The following is an 18,132-nucleotide window of genomic DNA, read 5'->3' on the forward strand; positions in this document are numbered from 1 at the left end:
ACAATTTATGATTTATATAAGGAGAATTTATTCAATGCCAATTAATTCAAAAGTAGATGCATTGCATTTTCAGGTATATCCAGCGAAATGTTGCTAGAACGTATGTATGTGCTATTAACAATCATCAACAGCAAATTGGGAGTTAACGCGGATGCTTACCGGAGTTACGCCGAAGATACACGATTGCTTTATGTACGCCTGTATGGTTGGTACGCTCTCTCACCAACCGTGCATAAACTCCTGGTCCATGGAGGAAGCATTATTCAACATAACATGCTGCCAGTAGGTATGTGCAGTGAAGAAGTTCAAGAAACCAGGAATAAAAGTATTCGCAGATTCCGAGAATTCCACGCACGCAAATTCGATCGACTCGTCAATCTTGATGACGTTTTCAAGAGACTTCTTGTTTCATCAGATCCTATAATTTCTCTTAAATGTAAACGTCGAATTCAACGAGCACCGCTGGATATACCTGAAAATGCAATGCATCTACTTTTGAATTAATTGGCATTGAATAAATTCTCCTTATATAAATGATAAATTGTTGTCATAGCCAAATTATTTTTAATGAACACATTCTGTATTGTTGATATGTAAGCAAAACAGAAAAGGAAATACAAAGGCTTTAGGCAATTTCTTTTATGTCGCTATGCGATAAAATTTAAAACTTTGGTTAGTAAATTTAAAATTACATGCTTAAAAAAAATAATATTTTCCAATTTTTGCTCAAATATACTTAAAAGTATGTTCTTTTCTATGGTTCAATCCGAACTTACTTTTATTTGCCCCAATCAGAGATAATGACATTTGAAAAAGGGCTATTTATGAGCGAAAAGTTTCCATAACTTTTGAAAGTATAAAGTTAGACTTTCAGAGTTATGAAAAAACGTGGATTGAAGTTTTCTAAAAGCTGTTCAAAGGTTGTTTTAACAAAATATAAAATTTCTTTCGAACATTAACAAGTCTCAATTTTACATTTGGATTACTACTTGTAATGAACTTAAGCAGTTCATCTGTCTTTTTACCAGCAATAAGCAAATTCGCCAACTCTCTTCGACTAATATCCATATTTACTAGTTTTATTTAAAACGAATAAAATCAGAAACCTTTTTTGACAGTCGTTTCACTTATGCAAAGCTTGCTGCGATGAGAGAATGATATTTGAAAGTGGCTTTTTTCATAATACAACGATATGTGTGTAAATGCTTTAATGCGTTGAACCTGCAAAACTACAAACTTTAAATCTAAATTGCAAATTTTAAAAAAATATCGTATTCGCCAATTTTTGCTCAAATATACTAATAAGTATGGTCTTTCATGTGGTGGAAACAGAATTCAATTTTAGGTGCCCGCATCAGCGATATTGAGCCTTGAAATAGGCTATTTTTTTAACGAAAAGTGTCCATAACTTTTTAAAGAAAAAAGTTAGACCTTCGGTGTCTGGGAGAAAAATACTCGGCTTGAAGTTTTCAATAAGCTGTTCAAAGGTTGTGTTAACAAAAAGTAAAAGATACGAAAGTTATACTAAAAAAACGTTTTTTTCAGGAACACCCTAATCTTTTTTTTTAAATTTCTTGTATAACAAAAACTAAAAGAGATAGAGCTTTAATATGTTCAACAAATTTATTCAAAATAAGTTACTTTACAACTTTGTGGAAGACTGTGGAGCTCTATCTTTCATCAGTAAAAAGTTTATTTTCGTATTTTAGATAAATTAGAACCACCCTAATAACTATTCCAATAAAAAGAAGCATCTTCTAAAGTACACAAATTCATCCTAAGACATGATACGGCTAAATTATACAGGTTTGTCAGAAAGTAAAAATTCCTCCTAAATTAGCGATCTGGACCACTGTGCATTGGGCTTTTCCTCGCTTGAAACTAGTGTGGGAGTGTATTCCTGTTTTGAGTTGGGTCTTTATATAAGTGTGTGTCTAACTTAGAAGAATGTGACAAACATGTTTTCTGCCGAAACTCTTTATCTTCAGTCGAAAGCCACAAGCTAAAAAAGTCAAAAAATATTTCACAGGAATCAATAAATCACTTTGACGTGACACTAATTTCAAGCCAAATCCAGAAAAAACTATTGCTAGGGACACCACAAAACGTGTCTTATCAAATAAATAAATTGAATAAAAAACTATTGCTAAGCTCTCATATTTTGCACACGTGAAGATCTTTTTCTCCAGCGGTGCAGGCTTTTCAGAGTAACCTCATAATGCCTCATAACGATTCCTCCAGTTCACATGCATTGGATTTCGCGAATGCCTTCGTCATATTGCTCACGTTTGGTTGGTCTAGTGTTTTACGTCTTGCAAGTATCGGTTTGCATGTTAAAATTCTGTAGTAAGAAGCTTGTTTATAGATCTGGCACTAAGACCATGAACGAAAAATGGAACAAAGTTGGTTGGTCGCATTTTTGCTACTTGGATTCCGTTATAAAGACCCAAACAATATACATTCGTAGCTAACTTTTCTATATTGTGACATAAGTTTAGTGGTTCATTCTGAGCTAGTAATCGGTGATTGATCATGTAGTCAATTGCAGTGTTGTCAATTTTCATGAGAATCCCTGTCTATTCAACTTCGTATTGCACGTGTTTTAATTTGATAAAGAGAAGTTCAACGTTCTTCCTATCCAATGTAATCAGTGAATCATAACTAACATGGTGAAATCGTCTACCAATTAGCATCAAACCCCTGAACCAAATAATCTTTACCATAAATGTTCCACTTAACAAACGGATGGAAGGCTTGGTCGACCGTTATTGGTCTTGGTCTGCCGACATTCAGCGGGAAGATCAAAGTGTGAGTAAACCTTCTGCGACATGTTTAGAAGCCTTATTCATGAAAATAACCAGCTAACGCTCATGTAGGGAGAGTGGGTACGCTTGATCCCACTTTTGTTTTTTTTCATAACTTTTTAATGAAATTATAATTTAAATTGCAAAGTTCGCCAGCTTGTAGTCAATTCGAATTCTAAGAGCTATGAATAATATTTAAATCCGAATACTATGTTCTGTCAGTAATATAAACAGTTTTGAAAATCATGTGAAAACAAGGTTTTTGTAAAAACGTAACGTAACAGTTTTGAAAATCATGTCAAAACAAGGTTTTTGTAAATACGTGTGGTAACTTGATCCCCCGCCTACTAGAGCTAAAGAAACAAAGCACACTATGACTTATAGGCACGAAAGTTCAGCTAACCACCTATCCTGACCAATTAATTAATAAGACTATCTTTTTAGATGTACGACAAACTTTAACCACAGTAGAAAGTCAAGACAAGTATTTGCGGTAAATCAGTGCTGTTTAACTTGCTTTTCCAATCTTCAATAATTTATACCATATTTGTTCACGGAAAAAAACATTTTAGATCAATTAATGGCGCCAGGTACTTTATGGAAATGATGTTTTCCTATTTCTATGCATTTTGAAAGTGTTTAAGAGAACTAATAATAGAGATCAAGAATACCCAGTGTTACAGTGTTACTATTGTATCAGGTGAACAAAATTTAAATTTTTTGTATGTGTTGTGAAACTTTTTATTCGAGATGTATGTGTTGTGAAACGTGTTATTCTAGACAAAAACTCTTAAAAAGTAATCGTACTTGAAAATATTTGTGTAAAATTAGTTCGACGATCACATACAACCATTCAAAAAATTTGTAAAAAGATCTTCGGATTTGAACACATATTTTCTAAAATATTATATAACTTTTCCAAACCAAATGTAATACATCAGATTGTCTTTTCAAGCATCATAAACGATTAAATATTTCATTTTCTTTTAATATAGTGATAACATTATGCGTATGTGTTATGAGATATGACCAGGGAATCAAATATCCCCAAGGATCAAGTGTCCTCACTCTCCCCTACACATTTACTTATCTCGCTCACGGGAGAAACCCACCATGAAATCAGATCGATGGAGATGTCATCCGTGAATCATCCTGGAGTATACTGGAGAAACGTTATGAAAATACGAAGTGTATTCTCAAGGCCCACTTTGATTCGCTATTTTCGGCAGAGGCGATGAGAATTAAATTTTACCCAAACCGATATAACCCTACAAAATGAGCCGGATGAACTTCGTTTGACAATTCTGTTACTAAGTTAGTATCGGATGCTTATAAGAAAAAGTCGAAACACAAATTCCGCAACTAATTTAATATTTCCGTACTTAGTAGGTCGCATTAATTTCAGATCAATGTCTATTGAATCTGACCTCTGGTTCGGAAAATTTGTTTGAAACACTAGTTCTTTAAATTAATAATGGCCCTGGATACGTACACAGCGTGGTCTGAGGCAGCATCAGGTATGAAAGTTATTGATCGGCTTGCCACATTCTCATCACATTAACAGTGTAGAGAATATATGGACAGAAGTTCCTCAAGCCTCAAACGAAAACGAATTGGCCATGATACTCCACCAGGATGCGTTGGGTAAAGTTTTTCTTCTTAGCTAAAAACTTGATTAATATCAGCACTGAATTCCTTGTATGATGAAACTGAATAAAGGTAACCGGAAGCCTATGTTCCCTTTTCACCGTTGCACCTCTAGACCAGATGAATGGATATGACAAAACTTAAAGTTGACTGCTACGGTGTAGCTCCAAAGAGTGTTGGTTGATATGGGCCTTGCCACGTCAGCTATATAGTCATCTTTAATTAGGTTATGCTTTTTAGATCTTTTGAAGCTGATGACATTGAGCATTTTTCGATCACTGATCAGTCTATTCAATGCATGGGAAAAATCTTATAATAAAAATCGCATTTGAATTTTTGTTGTTGTTTAGTTTATGCATTGTCCAATTGTTATAAATAAATTCAATGTTATTTAACTTGGACCGATTGCTGCGTTTATATATGTGAATTTGTAAGTAAGGCTACATTATAGTAGACTGACTATGTGCGTGAAATAACATTCAGTTATGATAGTAAAAGCTAGGTTTTGCTTTTTAAAAGTATTCATAAGTCAGACATGTTTCCATATCATTCCAGAAAGTAAAAGTGGTAATTTTTTCAGCGATTTCAAGTTAGCGCATGTGGGAAAATTAACATATCACCATTTTTTTTCATTTTCATTTCATTTAATAAAACTATTTAGGTCCAAATGCGGTAAATCAATGAGACCAATTGTTCTTTTTTTACAATAAATTTAAAAAAAACTTTATTTTATTATTTGACTCTTGCCGGCGCAGCTTGCTGCTGCGTGTTGGGATCCTTTTGCTTGGCGGCGAAATATTTTCCCTGTTGTCCACTGTAAATTGAGGTTCGATTGTATTGTCTTCTACTTTCCTGCTGATCGCGGTTGGATTTTCTAGTTTTCTGTCTTACTCTTATGGGTCGTTATTGAGTGTCCGTCTACTTTGGCATTCGTTTGGTTTTTGTTGATGCAGCTTGTTAGCTAAGAGACATTCGACGCAATCATTATTGTTGTTTAGCGTAAGATGGCTCTGTACTGGTTTCAGTTGAGTTGATTGGATTTTTCTTCATAGTATCTGTGCAGGGTTTTCCGAGGGTTAGCGTCTTTATGCAGAACTGGTACATAGGAATCTGCCCTGAATGCGTGACCAGTGTTGTCTGATTATGTAGAACATCATCGTGTGATATCCCTGAGACGGTTAGGCATGATGGAATTGGCATGGTCACACACATTCTCACCACACGAACACCGATAGGAATGTTCGAGAAAAAGATCCTCCATGTATCGTTTGTAGCGAATCATTGCATGTATCTTGTAATCACGCTGTCAGGAGTACGCGGAGCCAGATCATATACGCGGACTTGTATAGTGTCATTTTCGATGCATACGGGGATGCTATATTTAACATTTGCGCATTTGATAGTGTGTTGCATGTTGTTTCACGAAACGAATGACCCAGCATGGCTGGTACATTCCTCGACAAACATACGATTAGGACTCAAAAGGCAGTTGTCAAAATTCACTTCGAGGGAGAATTTCGGACGAACCACCACAGCTATGCACAACACAGTTCGTCTGCAGCGGGGCTATTTTTGGCGTGACATGTATGAACCTATTCCACGCTTTTCTAATCATTCTTCCTTTAAATTTTCTTAATTTTAACGTTTCTTCAGTTTATCCTCATTTATATTTAATTCTCTTTTTACATGTTTTGTCCTTGCCCAATATTTTCGTTTGCTTCTATTTTTTATTTTTTTCATTTGTTCACATTTTAATTTTTTTCTAGGACAGTACTTTTTCATCATTGCCATAATTGGGCATTTTAGGACGAACTCAATCAGTATCATCATCATCATAGCCGAATAATCCGAGTGCTCACAACTGAATGACTTGCGAGTAGATAAGCCGTGTAGTGTCGGTAGTGGTTGTTTCAACCGGCTAAGAATTACACTACGGACTACCTGTTCCAGTGGTAAAAATCCACCAAACAGGGAACCCCAATTCCATAGTGTTATACGACCCGTGCTATGGTTAAAATTGTTGAGGGGGGTTTAAAATATTCTCAATGGCGAACGGAGCCTGGGAAGAGTTGTGCGAACTCCCTAGTATGCTGAATTACGCAGCGAAACGTTCGTTCTACGCACAAAAGTTTTTTGACCGATGATCCTCTACGCACAGAAGTTTTTTGCCGAATTTTTGTTGGCTGGGGGTTTGCTGAGACTCTCGGCTGATGGTAGTTCGGTGATGTTTTGCTGAGTTTCGATTATCAAATTTCGATGTGTGCCGATGTCGTAGGAGGCGACTGAAAGTACTCCTACGACATCGGCATCCCCTAAGTCAAGGTGTAGTTCCGTGCCGAGGACTTGATGACTGGAGGGTCTAAAATATGCGAGTCGCACACGGAGCATTTTGGGTTTTGCCCTTACTGTGTTATGCGAGTCTCTGTCACAGTGGACCATTATTTTCTTCGCAAGTCGTGGGAATCGAATGATCGTGTCCCATTTAAACGTGACTCGCTTGGTGTTCTCTAGTTGTTGTGCAATTTATGTTGGAAAAGAAATGTACAGTTCTCTAATCAACAATGGTTAGAATAGCACAAATCAATCTCCAACATAAACGTACAGCAACTATGAATTTATCTCGACTCATGCGGGAAGGTAAAGCTTCCATAGCATTGGTTCAAGAACCGCATTTCCATAAAGGAAACTTCTATTTTGGAAAGTTACTTAACACTGCCTTCATTGCTTACAACAAGACAGGCATGACTAACCCACGTGAAATGCCTCGTGCTTGCATTCTTGCAAATAAGGCTATTGACGCGTGTCTCATATCGGAGCTCACAACTATCTGTGTTGTCACAGTTAGACTGACTGTCGTAGCAAACAAGATATATATTGTTCATCATATCTACGAGTCATCTCCTTCTGATGATTTCAAAAGCGTTGTATCATATTGTAGCAGAAATGGGCTTCCGCTCATTATCGTCAGTGATGCGAATGCTCATCACATCATTTGGAGCAGCTCAGACATCAATCTGAGAGGTTCTGAACTGATGGAGTACATAAGTAATACAAATCTCCATATTCTGAATGTGGGAAACCGACCAACTTTTGCGAGGTCTGGGAGGGATGAGGTGTTAGACATAACGCTATGCTCCGATAGAATTTTGCATGAGCTGGGAAATAGGCAGGTTCCAAATGAAACTGAACCGTCTCTATCCGATCATAAATACATATTTTTCGATCATTTTGATGTCACCTTCAATGTGGTAGCATATCGTAATCCTAAATCTACAATCTGGGACCTCTTTTTGAAAAACTTGGCGACTAAATTTTATGGATATTTTCCAACAAAACTAAACTAAACGACTTAGATGACGTCGTGGATACGATAAACTCATTCATAGTAGCATCATACGAAGAAGCTTGTCTAATGTCTCTTGTCTGAACGAGGCTAGCAGATTAAAGAAAATTTTCTCGAAATCGAATGATTTTCAGATAAACTCCCTAAAAACCAGAGTTGGTATTTATGTGAAGGACGAAAAAGATGTTCTTAATTGTCTCTTCGACGCACACTTTCCAGGTTGTATCGATCCGGAGTTGATCAATGTTCACAGATCTCATTCTGGTGATTCGGTCTCGTGGGCATTAGCACGCACATTGGTGACCACTGAATCGGTCAAGTGGGCAGTTGACAACTTTGTTCCATATAAATCACCCGGAAAAGATGGAATACCTCCCGTGCTACTGCAAAAGGGATTTAATATTCTTAAACATGTCTTGAAAAAGATTATGCTTTCCAGTCTTCCTACCGGATATATCCCGAAAGCATGGCGAGAAATGACTGTTAGAATTAATCCGAAAAGGGGGCGCTCAAGCTATGAAGAAGCTGAGAGTTTTAGGCCTATCAGCTTAAGTTCTTTCTTCTGAAAGTTTTGGAACGGATAATCGATCATCACACCAGGAATGTTAGTATAGTTGAATATCCACTGCACAAAATGCTACATGCATATCAGTGTGGGAAATCCATGATCACTCTGCTTCACGATAATGTTTACAACATTGAAAAGGTCTTCTCGCTCAAGCAATCTAGCTTGGGTGTATTCCTAGATATTGAGGGTGCTTTTCACAAAGCGTCCTTCCAGTCTATTCTGGAAGCGACGTGCGGCTATGGAGTATTTGTATGTACTTAGGAGTCGATAAACGCAATACTTAGCAACCGCATTCTTTGCACGTCCTTTATACAGGCAGAAATAAAAGAAGTTAAGTATTTGCGGTTGTCCTCAGGGTGGTGTTCTGTCATCTTTGTTGAAGAAACTCAATGAGCTTGGAGTTCCAACCTACGAGTTTGCTGACGATTACTAAATACTAACATTTCATCGAAACAATCTTTGACTTATTGCAATAAACATTAAGAGCTGTCAAACACTGGTATCGACAAGTTAAATTGGCACTTAACCAACACAAAACTTCAATGCTTCTTTTCACGATGAAGCGAATAACAGTCGGGGTACGTCCCTTGCAGTTATTTGATTCCGAGCTACTGTGTGTCAAATACGTTGGCGTTATATTGGGTTCCAAACTGAATTGGTCTGCCCACATTGAGTTCAGAGTCAAGAAAGCGTGCATGGCCTTCGGGCAGTGCAGACGAACTTTCGGAATGGCTTGCGGTTTCAAATCCAAATACATCTATTGGATTTACACGACAATTGTACGTCCAATAGACTGTCATACGGATGCGTTGTGTGGTGGCAGAGGGGAGAGGTGACGACAGTCCAGTCAAAGCTAAACCATCTGCAAAGAATGGCGCTTATGGCGTTGACTGGTGCTTTCACTACGACTCCGATTGCTGCTCTTGAGGCACTTCTAAATATTAAACCATTACACATACACCTCAAACAAGAGGTACTATCATGTGCATACAGACTGCAGGTTACTGGGCTTTGGAACAGTAATCATGTTGATCTTGCTACCCGTCATACACGACTGTGGTCACAAATGGTTACATGGGGTGAAGATATTCTTGCTCCCAGCGATATTACACTCACTTGTAGTTTTCCTTACAGGACATTCCATGTGAAGATTCCCTCTCGAGAGGAGTGGTTGTCTGGCTTTATGGAAAGACAACAACAAACGCAAGTGGTATGTTACACTGACGGTTCTCTGATTGAGGGACGTGCTGGTGCTGGTGTCTACTGTCGTGAAATGAAATTGGAACAATCTCACTCACTAGGTAGATACTGTACTGTATTCCAATCAGAAATCTTTGCGATTATGTGCGGGGTGCAATCGGCCCTTCAACTGAGTTTGTCCGGCAGAATTATAAACTTCTGCTCCGATAGTCAGGCTGCAATCAAGGCCCTTAGCTCAGACAAATCCCGGTCCAAGCTAGTGATCGCGTGCCGAACCCAAATCGAAGAACTAAGCAACTAACCTTGTCTGGGTGCCCGAACATTGCGGTATTACTGGAAATGAATGGGCTGACGAATTGGCCAGGGCAGGTTCAGCGATTGACTTCGTTGGTCCTGAGCCCGCGCTGCCAATTTCGACAGGTTGGATAAGGGAAAAATACGGTTCTGGACTTCGTCCGAGCACCGCAATTATTGGAGAAATCTACAAACGTGTCACCAAACAAAGCTGTTTCTAGAGCAACCGTGCCCAGTGATTTCGAAAAATCTCCATTTTTCGAAGCTCCACTGCGGCATGCTGACCAGGGCTTTAACCGGCCACTGCAAACTCAATTATCACATGGCAAATATTCAGCGCACTGAGTCTTTTTCATGTGATCTTTGTGAATCCGACTACGGAACCTCATATCATCTGATATGCAACTGTCCAGCGGTAGCGCAATCGGGATTTCGAGTCTTCAGCCGTGGACGACTGAAACTCAGAGACATACTAAAGTTTCTTATCCAATTTGGTAAAGAGCTTTAGGCTTATTCGCAGGCAAGTTGAACTACTTGTGAGTTTAACTTACCTGTTGTTTATTTTTGTTTTGTGCTGTTATTTTTCCCACCCTTCCAATTCTACTTCCCCACACCTCCTTATCCTTTCCTTCCGCTCAGGAAATGATGAAAACACACGGCAAGGCACAAATCCCCGACTACATACGGGGAATTTAAGCCAATATAGTCTGATTCCTGTAGGAAAGGTAACGCAATGAAACCGTTCAGGGGCCATATGCGGTGCGCCTGCCACGCCAGCCTATCTGGTTGAAGATTCTAATCCCACGGCACTTCATCGGTTCTATTTCGTGCAAAAACGATTCGCATGAAATCCCGACCAAGAGTACGAATTCCTGCTCTCTGTCAGAATACCTCTCCTTTTGAAATATGTAGTGTGTTAGAGAGAACGATGGACTTTGCTACGAAGTATGGTACTAGCTCCGGTATTATCCAGCAGTGAAATAAGAGAGCAGACGAACAAGTTTTCTTCGACGTTTTACTTCCAAGCCTTGAGTAGCACATTTGAAAATAAAACCTCTTCTCGCCTAAAATTTTAAAATATACTCCCGAATCGTTGACTCCACTCTTCCATTGCCGGTTCGTATTCTTGGTCCTTCTCAATCGTAACCCATGGCTTGGAGCATCCCTTAACAGCGAGAAAACAATCGTGGTGAATGGAGTATCGAATATACTCGACTGTACACTAGAATGGCTCGACATATGCCATTTTCCAGCACAGCACTATTTGAGTTCCCTTTGTGGTCCCAAATGCCAGTAAAAAAATTGAGAGCGGTTGGTTACTGCCCGGGTTTGCGCATTGCGTTCCAAGTTTGTATTGGATTTCATATGGAAAAGTCGATTATTTTACATTATTGAATAGACAATAATCAAATTTGCAAAAAACCTATTTTAATCCACCTAGCGGTGCAATTGTGCCTTTCTCAATCATGAATCACGAGAATGTGTGCGTTGTTTATATTCATTAAGAGCTTTTATGCATGCATTTTGTTATTATACATCACATGACAACTATATACAGGAAAATAAATCATTATTCGAGTTCTAAAATTTTGAAAAAGAAAAAACAGCCACGGTAATATTGAACTGAAAAAAGGTGCGAAATCGGCAAAGTCCCAAAAAGTCGATTTTTGTAAAAAAAAATTTCGGGATAACATAAAATCTCGACGTTTCATGCATTTTAAAGATGTTTGGCATCAAAAATACGAATTAGATATCTGAAATTTCATGGGGTCCCCCTTTGAAAAAAAATTTGGGTTCCGGCTTATATGGGAATTTCATATGTGACCAGACGATTTAGTCTATATTTCCGGAACCATATAAGCGATCCGTACGAAATTTTATAAACATCTGTGGGGATATTATAGCTATCATTTGGGACTAAGTTTGTGAAAATCGGCCCAACCATTTCCGGGAAACTGATGTGAGTTCGTAAATTTTGAAAGATGGCCGCTTTTCCCAGGCACTTCCGGAACCGTCTATGGCGGTCAATGTAGTCAACGAAAGTTTGGTTGGCCGTCGGTGACCTAGAACAGCAAATTTAAGTTGTTTGAGAGACATTTTAGCGAAATTTTTACCTTTTTTGCTTTCATCGGAGTATCGGTTTGAATCACAATTTGCTATGTGATCGCACGCCACAACCTGTAACTCCGGAACCGGAAGTCGGATCGGGATGAAATTAAATAGCCATTTACGGGGACGCAATACTTTTCATTTGAGGCCAAGTTTAGTCGAATCGGTCTAGCCATCTCCGAGAAACCGATGTGACTGTTATTCTGAATTTAGATACTTCCGCCGGGGCTTCCGGAACCGATGATGGTGGCCAATGTGGCCAAATAGACTTTGAATGGATGTTAGTGACCTAATACTACAAATCGAAGCAGTTGTGGTCATATTTTGGAAAAATTTTCACCTTTATACATTCATTGCAGAATTTATTAAAATCGACATTTTCTGCGTGTTCGTACTCATCACCCTGTAATTCCGGAACCGGAAGTCGGATCCATTAGAAATTCAATAGCAGCCTATGGGAACGTTGCACCTTTCAGTTGAGACTAAGTTTGTCAAAATCGGTTCAGCCATCTCTGAGAAAAGTGAGTGAGATTGTGATCGCGTACACACACACAGACGCACATACACACACGCATACACACACACACACATACATACACACACACCGACATTTGCCGAACTCGACGAACTGAATCGAATGGTATATGTCACTCGGCCCTCCGGGCCTCCGTTAAAAAGTCGGTTTTCAGAGCAATTGCAATACCTTTCTATTGAGAAAGGCAAAAAATATTAAAGACCCAAGGCTTCATTTAGCTAATGCATTGAACCGAATCTAATAAACTATTTTAAAAAATTGAAATTATATAGAAAATCGAGCACAAAAACTGAGTATTTATCATTAGTGATTGCACCTAACAAAACTCAGATTTTATGCTAGACATTGGCCAGAAGAAAGTGATTTAAATCATACGCAAATTCAGTTTCTGTGATTGATTAGAGTACTGAACGCTTAGTATAAACATCAGGCATCTCACTCACACGTGCTAGACGAAAACATTTCAATTAGCTGATGACAATATAGCCGAGAAGACAGTTTTTGTTTTAGCGTAATTTTAATGCAATAGTATTTCTATTGACACTCAATTTCATTTTATGCGGGAATGCGTTCCGTATTAAAACACTGTTAATCCGGCAAATCGAAACAATAAGCAAAGAAAACCGTGAAAAAGTACTCAAGCCCAAAAGTAGTAAAACAGTGGTTTTCCTGAGGTGTTCATCAATCTACGAATTACATATGCTCGTATATTACTAATTTTGTTGACAAACCGAAACGTACACAGTAGCGGTAGGACTAACCGTCGTGATTTTACCCTTACTTTCCATCGGATGTCAATCGATGCTAAACCACATGTTAGTCAATTAATCATAATAAACTTAATGTTTCCATTTAATGTCTATGTAAGTTTGGAAATGACGTGACGACACAGTAAACAGACAGCAGTAGGCTGTCACGGAGAGCAACTAAAATGTTGTAACTAATTGAGTCTATAAGTCAATAAGGGATTATTGTTTCGATTTTATGTTTTCAGTAATTGACAGTCTTTCATTAGAGGATATTAGTAATCAGTGTTAAGTGATTTCCATTCGATTTGTGGACAATTTTGTTCAACAGAAAAAAATTCTGGGCAGTTTCCTTTAGTTGATTTAATCATTGAAATATATATATTTTAATCCTATCCTATCACCAAAAATCCTTTTTAACTGGGGCTCTGATATTTCAGATATAAAAGTCCATGAAACAAACTTGATTCTACAAATAATATTTCAAATTTTGGGAAATAGTTCACGCATGATAGATCGTGAATGGGTGCGCGACGTTTGGCATAAGTACACGTTAAGCATAATGGACGTTAGGCATAATTGACAATTGGCATAATATACGTTAGGCATAATGGACGATTGGTATAATGTACGTTAGGCATAATAGGCATAATTCACAAAAATATAAAAGTAATCGCAAGGCTTTCGTCATTATAGTGATATCAATCCTACACTTATTTTTTCGGGTTTAACGAGAGACTCCAAAATGAAAAATACCATGCGACATATTTATCCCTTGAAACAGTGTTTTTTTCTATTTTTCCGTGGACGAGATGAAGAAAGTATCCCTTGATTTAGGTCAATAGTTAAGTACAAGCACATTTCAAGCATATAACCAATACAGTTGCATCCAAATATTTAAAATAAAAACCCAAATAATGAACAAACATTAAGTTTTGGAGCCTATGGAAACTTGCACTTTTATGGACAGCATCAGCCATAGACAGATAAATAAATAATAAAATGCATCATTCTTTCTTTCATGAGCTGCTCTTCAAAAACACATATTTTCTTTTTTGACATGTATATATGCACCATACATGTTTGTAAGAGCTAATCAAAGTTGATGTGCGTTATCTATAACTTAAGGGGTTACATATAAAGTTGTGGCGATAAAATGAGCAAGATTTGTGATTTTTTTAGAGGGTTTTCTGAAAACTGTATTTGCGAAAGACAGTTCGTTAGAAGATAGAAAAAAACAAGTTAAATTACGATTTTTTTTAATAAAATTCAAAAAATTTTGAGCTACTTGGCGGAATGTCACAATTCTTAAGACAGACAGTCTTCTGTTTAATTCCACTGTGTTAATAATAATGATAAACAATTCTTTTTCACTATCAATCACATACTAGTATTCCAAATATTACTTGTAGTCTTCTTCAGTGTTCATATCAGTCTAAAGAAAATTGTTACTTCGGTCATTTGAAATTTAAAGGTTGTACAAAAAGAAATTAACGCAAGTTGTGTTTCCGCATACCACACATTCGCTCTGCTTCTTTTATTTGTGTTCAGATTTATTCAAGTATATACAGTAGAATAAAATGTTGATCGAGTTTGATCAGCTTCCAGAATAATTCTACCACATCCAAAATGTTCAAACATTTACGCTCTTATCGTTCTAGGCTATCACCGCCAAAAAATAATTTTCTTGAAACGATAATTTATGCCCAAAGTTCATTATGCCAATAGTCCATTATGCCTAACGTATATTATGCGTAACATCCATTATGCCTAACGTATTTATGCCTAATGGGATACACCCATCGTGAATCATGTACTAAAAGTAGTTCACTGATCCATGGTTTTGCGAACTAATCACGAACACGAATGGTCATTGTATGGTATTGTACAAGGATTTCTGAACCAGTTCACGGATATACGAATAAGGTTTTGTGAACTATTACACACGCACTAATATTAAATCGTGAATAATATATTAGGAGTCATGATAAAGTTTACAAAGATTGAAAGGATTCATGAAAAAAATTCCAAGTTTCGTGAAATAGTTCACGAGAAAATATGTTTTAATTTTGTGAACTTATTCATAATTACGAAAACCAGATCACGATCAAGATGCAATAATTCATGAACTAGGTTATGTATGGTCAGATTGTGAATAATGTTCATAAATCTATGAATAAAATCACGAGTCAATCTACGGTTTTATGAATAATGTTCCTAAAGTTGTGAACTAGTTCATGGCGGAAAATGTGACTGAAAGTCACTAAACAAATACAAATATCTTCGCTCATAAAAGCGTTATGCGGACGTTACTAAAGGGCAATTTTACATAATTATAAAACAAATGATATTTGTTCATGGCCCTGTTTTTGTAACATAAAAACTCGAACAATCGAGAATTCATGGCACTTTATTCATGATTTTTGGAACATTTTTTTTTCGTGTAAAGGCCGGTATACTGAGAAGACAGTATTAGGTGGTCCGAGTAGGCTGGATTGTTTTCTATTATGCCGATTAATTAGTTTCGCTCTGTGCCTAAAGCAGACTCCATCTGTAGAATCAGAAGAATGTATTTTCTTTGAGTCAATAAACTTATTTTATCGCGTGAGCTATACCTATATGCTATTCACTGCTAATAGGATTGATTCTACATGGGGTGCTAAGAAATATTCTATGCGCCTTTTTAACAGTGAATTGCGTACGGGTGTGACTTACACGACAGTTAAACCATCAGACTAGGTTACTACTTGTCTGTATCATCACACCATTCACAGTGTGACGGAGCAGGACTTTACATGATTACAGTTAGACCTCCAAAGAATCCATTTAATTTGTTTCGATTAATTTTAAAACTTAGAATAATAAATCAATGCAAGTCAAACCATAATTATCATCCAAGTTTTGATCAATGGAATAAAATTGAAATGTCAAGTTTATGTATCCGACAGTGTTAAAAGTAATTCAAAATTGAAATTATCGATTGCATTTGCATCATTTTAGTTGTGTCAAATTCAGGCCACCGGTTCTCCAAAGAGAAACTTTATCAGAAACTTCAATGAAGTAAAGTTCACGTTGTGAACCCCTTCCGGATTCAATCCATTAATTAGTTTCCTCTTTCTCTCCCTCTCTCTCTGCTCTCAATGGAAATAGTTCCGTTGCGGCAAGGAAACTTGCATCTTCAAAGGGCTTCCATTACCAGCGCTACATTCCACATAGTACCGCCCGGAGCTTTATTGGAAACGCATAAAACTTCGAGACACTGCCACCTAATAATGGAAAAGTTCAGCATTACCCGTTCCCTCAACCAAATGGGTGGAGTACACGACAGCCGAGCAGTAACGTGCTGACTTTAACCAACCAAAAACACCAACTTGTAAATTGTTGAGAAAAAGCTCGCTTGGGAAACCATCATAATTCGATGACAGTTCTTAACGGCATGCAAAACGAAGCGTATAAAAAATAAGTTAATAAATACCGTGCTATCCTTGAGTCGGTTTCGAGTAACTTTGCTGCCGGGATACGGTTCTTTTTTTTTTTTGCTTTCTCCTGTCTTTTAATATCCTAGCTGTTTCTCGCTTTTGATCTTTTTAGTCACATGCAGAGCTTCCACCGCGAACGCAAGATTTTTCACTCTCGAACTCACACACAAAATCACGCTTCCCAACGAGTTCCCAACTCGAAACTCATATTTTTATCTTCTTTACTGACACCTTTCATCCGCCAGCATCGCAGCAGGCCGCACTTTCGCTGATCAAAAATGTGTTTAATGCAAATTGCCAACACGCACACACATACACACTCACGCACAATTTTCCGTTTTTCAACTCAAGGCATCCTATCCTTATGTGATCCGTGCACCGTTTCAGGGTAGCAAAAAAAACCAACCACCTTATGGGCGTTCCGTCACGTCTTACGCTGAGATTTGGTCGACTTTCACTCCAAGCCTACGGCAATACTTCAAACGGTACTAATCTATAGACCCAGACGTGTGGTCTGAGGTTACCGAGCAAACATCCAATATGTGCGTAGGCTTTCTCGCGACCAGTGAGAACCAGATTTTCAAGCTTTGCTTAATACACACAGCTGATGCACACACTGACGGGACCACCGCCTTTAGGGGGAAAACCGCAACGCGAGGACACCGCGAAAAACACATCCGAACGGGCCGATGGTATCACATTAAACTGATCAATTCAGTAGCGGTAGCCGAAAGTCGTGCCTGAAACTACCTCGCCAGACCGGATAACGAGAGTTTGGCTTTTCTCGGTTTCTTTTTCCCACACAAACACACACATCGTGGGATGGATTCGTGCAACTTGAAACCATTTGCCAGTGTTCGGATTATAGGCGACCGGGGTGCGCATGTCCGCTGGAAGGGCCCGAGCGACTGTCAAAAGTTGCTTCCGGCCCCCAGAGTCCTGAGCCGGTGTCGGTCGGGAAAGCTTTCACTCATGCGGGAACTCAGTAAGCGGGTGCATTCCGATTGGTAAAAGCTTCCTATAGCTAGGCCAATTTTCAACCATAACCTAGATTCAGGTGGCTGTCGTAGAGGAACGCAGCTTGGACTCTGTTCGGGCGTGTGTTTGTTTGGTCGTTCGAGACTTCCGCTGGTTCCATTTATCCCTGCAGAGCACAGCAAAGCGAACGAAGTGGAACACGAACGCAGAGTAACGAGGGTTCGTAGACGAAGGAACGGGTGGGTATCGTCAACCTAATTCCGGTGAAACTTTAATATAACGTGTCTCGCATGGCAGCTCATACGGTTTTATTTTTCTTGCCAGCAAAAGGGCGGATGAGACTCGCGATATTCGATGTTTTTTTTTTATTTTTTTTAAGTAAAGCGACGAACGTGTCTGCTTTGCACGAACAACATTTTATTTTGTGTG

The 18,132-nt window shown here is 38.2% G+C and overlaps 1 protein-coding gene across 2 annotated transcripts in view; it reads right to left on the reverse strand.

Annotated features, from left to right (window-relative positions):
* Positions 1-17,436, reverse strand: part of LOC131691160 (acid sphingomyelinase-like phosphodiesterase 3b) — a 331,188-nt gene extending 313,752 nt beyond the window's left edge. Inside the window, exon 1 of one of the 2 annotated variants that reach the window (XM_058977361.1) lies at positions 17,135-17,436. The gene's annotated coding sequence lies outside the window, so the exon portion shown is untranslated. Of the gene's footprint in view, positions 1-16,721 lie in introns of both variants that reach the window. The other variant, XM_058977360.1, reaches the window with a different exon arrangement.
* Between the last annotated feature and the right edge of the window lie 696 nt (positions 17,437-18,132).

Source organism: Topomyia yanbarensis, chromosome 3 (genome assembly GCF_030247195.1).
Source record: "Topomyia yanbarensis strain Yona2022 chromosome 3, ASM3024719v1, whole genome shotgun sequence".
Lineage (NCBI taxonomy): Eukaryota > Metazoa > Arthropoda > Insecta > Diptera > Culicidae > Topomyia > Topomyia yanbarensis.